This window comes from Anomaloglossus baeobatrachus, chromosome 10, assembly GCF_048569485.1.
Source record: "Anomaloglossus baeobatrachus isolate aAnoBae1 chromosome 10, aAnoBae1.hap1, whole genome shotgun sequence".
Classification (NCBI taxonomy): Eukaryota; Metazoa; Chordata; class Amphibia; order Anura; family Aromobatidae; genus Anomaloglossus; species Anomaloglossus baeobatrachus.
Window position 1 is genome coordinate 16,957,819 of NC_134362.1, and position 6,893 is coordinate 16,964,711.

Sequence of the window (6,893 nt, forward strand, 5' to 3'; positions counted from 1 at the left end):
GATTGATGCTAATGAGGCCAGCAACTAGTCGCAAGGGCGTTACTTCCCTTGGCTAGTTGGCCCCCTTAGCATGTTAGTACGCCCCTATGGGTGTGCTAACATGCTAATGAATGCGCAGCTCAAAAAAGTCTGTGGAGCCTCTGTTAGGAGTCTCAACACAGAAACTAGCCAGATATCCCTCCGGGAAGGACCTAGCCAAGGAGTGGCTCTTTTTAGGAGACCACCATAACCACCATATTAAGTGGCCCTTTTAGTCAATATCCAACTCTTTGACAAGTTTAAAGATACGACAAGGGAGTTACCAAGGCCAGGTATCCATCCACAGACAGCTGTTTCGGGGTATTGCCCCTCATCAGTGTGGAATAGGATTCTGGCCAGGTGGGAGCAATGCCTAGTAGACCAGCAAAACAAAACAACCACTGATCTCGGGGAGACCAGCCAGAGAAAACACTGCCGGCAGCCAACGAGGGTGCTCAACACAGTGAGATCCTAGGTGCATTGCCCCCTGGGAAATATGCAAATCAAAAAAGTCCGTGGAGCCTCTGTTAGGAGTCTCAACACAGAAACCAGCCATATATCCCTCTGAGAAGGACCTGGCCAAGGAGTGGCTCTTTTTAGGAAACCACCATATTAAGTGGCCCTGAATGCGCAGCGCTAGAGGATGATCTCACTCACCTCTCTGCTGACATCGCATCCGAGTACTGGATTTCGCCTCAGTGCGCATGATCCCGGACTTTTGGTAATGTGCACACCATGGGTTTGAAGCCAGGACTCAAACACCCGGCTTCATAGTGCATATGACCGAAGGTCCGGGATCATGCGCACTGAGCCGAAATCCAGGACTCTAATGCGACGGCAGCAGAGAGGTGAGTGAGATCATCCTCTAGCGCTGCGCATTCATTAGCATGTTAGCACCCCACAGGGGAGTAATAACATTCTAAGAGGGCTGACTAGCCAAGGGAAGAAATGCCCTCACGACTAGTCGCTGACATCATTAGCATATCAAATGGGATCTTTAGAAATACTGTTTCTATAGATCCCTTTATCTATGTTAGTGTATACAGGGACGGTTAGATTGGGATTAGCTATATGCACCCAGAACTGCTCGTGGATCTGGGTACATATTGCACCTGACAGGTTCCCTTTAAGAAGAAATTGAATGATGGCTCCTACTTTAGTGAGACTCAAGAGAGTGAAAAATTGCTGAAGTTTGTGCCAATCAGGTGATGGCAACCTACCTGCTGTTGGAACAGCATGACATATCTACAGTATGCAGCAACCTCGTCTTCTGCTCAGCCTGGAAACCATCCTGGAATCATCATCCAATTACATACTAAAAATACAGCACTGAATGTGTAAAATGGAAATAGTTTCCGAGCCTCCACCGATCGCTGTCCCACATGCTTTATTGGGGAAGTAAATGATTTGGGGTTTTCTCAGTGCTCATTTGTCAGAAGTGGATCTAATTGTTTCTTCTGACATTCACATGTATGGAACATTGAGAAATAGATTTAAAATATACAGGAATCTACATCCCTCGTCTTCCGTCAATTACATGACCAATCCTGATCCCCGTACTGCATGAAGATGATGCTGGTTAAATAATAGACAATGACGAGTCTTCTGCTCATGCTCAAGTCTCACTGTCCTACAAGGAAGAACGTAAAAACTGTCAGCCTCAAGTCTCTTCATGGCAAGAATAATGAGAGAATACCGCATCCATATGGACGGTACAATGGATTTTATTCCCAAAAGGCTTAATTACTCTAACGAGCATCAGACATGTCATCGAGCGGTGCGGTGAAACTTTCTCTGCATACAGGTCTGGACTACAAGTTTCAGCACAACACCTGAAGCTGCACTGTTGGACTTTTCTGGAGTTGTTCCATTTTGCTATTTTTGCTGGGGTTTGCCGGTTTCCAGATTTTGCTGAGACTTCGAGTGCATCAATAAATAAAAGTCACCGCTTGTCAAATTGATGCTACCTGGCACCTTACGAGCAGACACATATTATTCACTGTGGAGGCAAAAATCTGGAAAAAATAGATAAGGTCGTAATACCTTCCAACATGTAACTCTGTACTAGCGCCAATGCAATTTTTATATATCCATATAACCTCCACATCAATCCAAAAGTTGGAAAAAGAAAATAAGTAGTAACAGTTCTGATAGAGTAAGACTAGGGTTACATGGCGGCATGTGTCACATGACATTAAGCTAGTTTGTCGCGTTGTGACATCGCATGTGATGATTTTCTATGGTGTTGCACACTGACCTGCGACGCAACAGGTCACAAATATTTCCAAATGTGTTTGAGCTCTTGTCTTTGGTCTCAGGTGTCATGCGACTCACTTGCCACGGGCTTCAATCAAAGTTACTGCAACTTTCATGTGACCTGGACACTTTTTTTTAAACAATATAGTAACTGTAAGGCTAGTTTCACACTTGCGTTTTTTTCCTCCTGTCGTAATCCGCCGTTTTGGAAAACAGCGCAATTCGTTAATGGATTCCGCTGCTTCCCATAGACTTGTATGGACAACGCATTGCGACTGATAGTCCTGCGTTGCATCCGCCGGGCGGAAAGAACGCAGCATGTAACGTTTTTCTGCACTTCCTAGAGTGTCAAAAAAACACAATGTGCTGGATTCCGTCGGCGTCTGTCATTTTTATAATGGAAGCCTATGGTGGCGGAATCCGTCGGAATCCGTCATTTGACTGATTCCTGTGACGGATCCGTCTTTACACAACTGCGCATGCTCAGTTGAGTAAATTACTGAAAAAAAAGCTACAACGGATCCCATTGTTTTGCAGGATACATCGCATCAGTTGTGCCACTATATGCAACGCGTCCGTTACATCCGTCACACAACGCAATGCGACGGATGCCGCACAACGCAAGTGTGAAACTAGCCTTAAATAGTTGCAAGTTGCACAAATGTTTTTGGTCGCGCAACCTGTCTAAGAAACTGCTATTCTGTGACTGTATAGCCCAATCAAATATAGTATATATATATATATATATATATATATATATCTATTATATATATATATATATATATATATATATATATATATATATATATAATCTAATCTAGAGTTCTGTCCTATCTACATAGAACTGTTCTCAGTAAGCCATGCGTACCAAACAACATTAGGAGATTACTTAAGTAGCAATTCCAGAAAGCATGTTCCTCAACAATCCTGCAGAGTGATCAAATTATGTGGCTGCTATTTTTCAGAGTTCAAGCATTGGTTGTGGCAGCCTACATTCTGCACGTTTTCCAAAAGGCCTGGGAATTTTGCCAAATTATGTGCAAACTAACCATTTCCAAAATGCAGATTCTAACAAACAGCAACTATGCTCTGATGCCACTAGTAGAGCAAAGCAATGACTGCAATTACCAACAGACTCTCATGCCATGAGGGAGGTGACTGAGAGAATTGACCACAGTGAAAACGATAGTAACTCTGGCTCCATTCTGGAATTTCAATTGCAATTGTATGGTTTGGACATGACTTTTCATCCCATATCCTTCTTTTTTTAAAAAAAATTCTTTATTTATTTAGATTAGTTGGAATCAACATAAACATAATAAACAATCCAAGGGTCTAACGGCCCAACTACATCAAGATGAGTGTAAGATTCCAAATATTGAAATAAAAACAAGGTAAACAATAGCCCTATCCTTCTTAATGATATATACGTCACCGTGCAGTGCTCCAGCCTTGAGCTCATTGACACCCCACTTGACAAGTTACAAATCCCAATACTTCAGCTGACATGCTTATAGATGTCTTCCAATTTACATTATGTCTCAGGATTGGGTAGATGCACATCTAAATGTATGAAGCCTGTGTTCTCCATCCTGCTTCTCTCCAGCAGTTTTATAATATCTATATATCTGCAATGAATGCCAGCCAAAATTGGCATTTAACATACGACTTTTGCTTAGAATTTGATGCAAATTTGACCAAGAAGTGAAATCCGCATAGAAAATCTGCACAAGAACTGAACGATTTGTAATTTTTTTCGCTACATTTGGATGAGGTTTTGAAATCCCCATATACATGTACTGTATCGTAAACTGTCATAGGTTTTGTGGAATGTGCACCATATGGGCTATGAGTAAATCCATACTGTCCTGCGACTTATCTCTGCTGTACCACATAAGTTCACTTCAACCATCGCACCTGTTAGGCTAGTTTCACACTTGCGTTGAACGGCATCCGTTGCATTGTGTTGTGTGACGGATGCAACGGATGCGTTGCATATAGTGGCACAACGGATGCAACAGATCGTACAAAATGACGCAATCCGTTTATAGGTTTTTTTTCCTTCATTTTACACATCTGGGCATGCGAAATTGTGTAAAGACGGTTGCGTTAACGGAATCCGTCAAATGACGGATTCTAATGCAGGCATCACACGGTACGATATATCTGGCGATATGTCGTCGGGGTCACGTCGTTAGTGACGCACATCCGGCATCGTTAGAGATAACGTACCGTGTGACACCTATGAACGAGCATAAATACTCACCTTATCGTTGCTCGTTGACACGCCGTTCATTTTCATAATATCGTAACTCCTTCTGTGCTCCGGTTGTTCGTCGCTCCCGTGGCAGCACACATCGCTCTGTGTGACACCCCGGGAACGATGAACACAGCTTACCTGCGTCCGCCGGCAATGCGAAAGGAGGAGGTGGGCGAGATGTTTATGTCCCGCTCATCTCCGCCCCTCCGCTTCTATTGGCCGGCTGCCGTGTGACGACGCTATAACCCCAAATGTCCCTTCCCCTTCAGGAAGAGGATGTTCGCCGCCCACAGCGACGTCGCCCGGGAGGTAAGTAAGTGTGACAGGGGGTAAACGACTTTGTGCAGAAACGACGGGGGCGAGTGTGATCGCTTATGCGATCGCACGATTTATCGTCCCGTGTGACGCCCGCGTAACGGAATCCGCCACCATAGGCGTCCATTATAAAAACAACAGACGCCGACGGAATCCTACCGGTTGCATTTTTTTGACGCTCCGCCAAGCGCAAAAAAATGGTACATGCAACGTTTATCTGCCAGCCGGATGCAGCGCAGCGTCGGCTCACGGATGCAACGCAAGGCCATCCGTTGCTATCAGTAGCTAATAGTAGTCTATTAGGAATCAAACTGTTTCCTGCAACGATTACCGTAATTCCTCAAGGCTGCGGATTGCAACGGATGCCGTTCAACGCAAGTGTGAAACTAGCCTTAGTCAGGGGCAACGCGGTGATTTTGGTCATATTACGCTGCGATGTAGCAGCACTGAGCGATTTTAGCCACACAACCTGTGTCACAGCCAAAATCAACTTCTAAAAACCCACTCTACGGTTACTAATTCTACTTATCCATTAATGTATCTTTACCAAGAGTTTAAAGGGGTATCCTGGCTTTATCAACAGGCTATGCCATAATTGTGGCTCGTCAGCAGCAGAGCGGTGTCATAGAGAGCACTGAGCTGTACACCCCATTCATTTTAAGGTTTTGAGACCCCCGCTAATTAATCAGTTAATATCTATGTTTATTACTGGGATACCCCTTTAACATGTTCTACCTTTCTTATTACATTTACGTATGCCTAACAGTACTCTGTACTCCAGGATATTTAGGAGCTATACATTGTATTATAGAATTGCCCAGTGAATCTGGGATAAAACGCTGTCAATGTCAGGAGCTGCTTATAGGAATATTTATGCATCTTAAACTCTAGGGAACCAGAGCGCTCAGTGAATGAAATCTTCACTGACAGTTTCCAGGGCATGCACACAAAATAACCCTATAGAAAAAAAAAAGTCCCAGACTTTCATGTGAGACTACAGAGCTGCCATTGAGTAAAAGGAGAACTCTTGGCATTGTCTCCATATGTAACCAGATAGCCGTTGATTGTATCTCAAGGTGCACCCAGGAAAAGCACTGACTCTGCTTCTGCACCGGGAAACGCAGCCTAATTAGGTCTTTCTCCAAAACTGTGCGGAGAACTACAATACTAATTTTATAAGTCAGTGACCTAGATTGAAACAAAGTGTGCGTTCTCCTACCCCCCAGCCCTAGACATACTTTCTATTATAAGACAGGCTTTCAATTAGAAATGCAATAATGCTGGTGACCAGGCACGTACCTGTGTCCAGAATGACTGGGCATTCATCAGAAAACGACAGTCCGCAGGTAACGTCAAGAAGAAAAGGGCGTCTCAGGTCACCGCTCCTGGAGGGGGATCCAAAAACGGGGATCAATTTAAAGAATAAGGTTGTCCTGAGCAGAAGAAGACACAGGTGACAAGAAGTGTAGGTATGTCCTTGTAAGAGGCAGGGATATCCACCCTGGACAATTAAGAGTGTGCCCTTAAAAAAAAAAAAAGTGGGGTATCCACACGAGAAGAGGAATGCGGATCTCCTGGTTACAAGAAGTTGGCTGTCCTCCCTGTATGCGATCCTTCTTGCAGCTGATAGCTCCTAATGAAACAGTTCAAGCAAGTGGAATCGGAGAGGGAGACCTGAGGAGGGAGGGAGATAATGGGAAAAGGAGGAGGACGAGGAGAGGAGGGACCGTGTGGAGGCATCTCGCTCCTCTCTACCAGGGAATAATTCACTCCTCACCTGGCAGATAGTAAGGAGGACGAGGCGACGCAGCTTCCATTCATAGTCCTGACTATTTAATAATGTAGTCCTCTTATGCAATCTCTGGCTTGTTGCGGAACTACAAGTCCTACAAAAACCTGAAGCAAGTGAAGTGCAACTACTGACTTGGTAGGAAACCTGCAGAAGATTCTAGAAAATACCCTGGTCGGGGGTTCTCACGATTTCAACAGGATCGGCCGACAATCTGAGGCTATGTTCACATTTATTTTTGTAGCATATCCAGTT

At 44.3% G+C, this 6,893-nt stretch overlaps 1 protein-coding gene across 1 annotated transcript in view; it reads right to left on the minus strand.

Moving 5' to 3' along the window:
- The window catches only part of SHANK2 (SH3 and multiple ankyrin repeat domains 2), a 724,216-nt gene extending 717,726 nt beyond the window's left edge, over window positions 1-6,490 (minus strand). Inside the window, exon 1 of the mRNA XM_075326528.1 lies at window positions 6,149-6,490. The gene's annotated coding sequence lies outside the window, so the exon portion shown is untranslated. The remainder of the gene's footprint in view (window positions 1-6,148) is intronic.
- Between the last annotated feature and the right edge of the window lie 403 nt (window positions 6,491-6,893).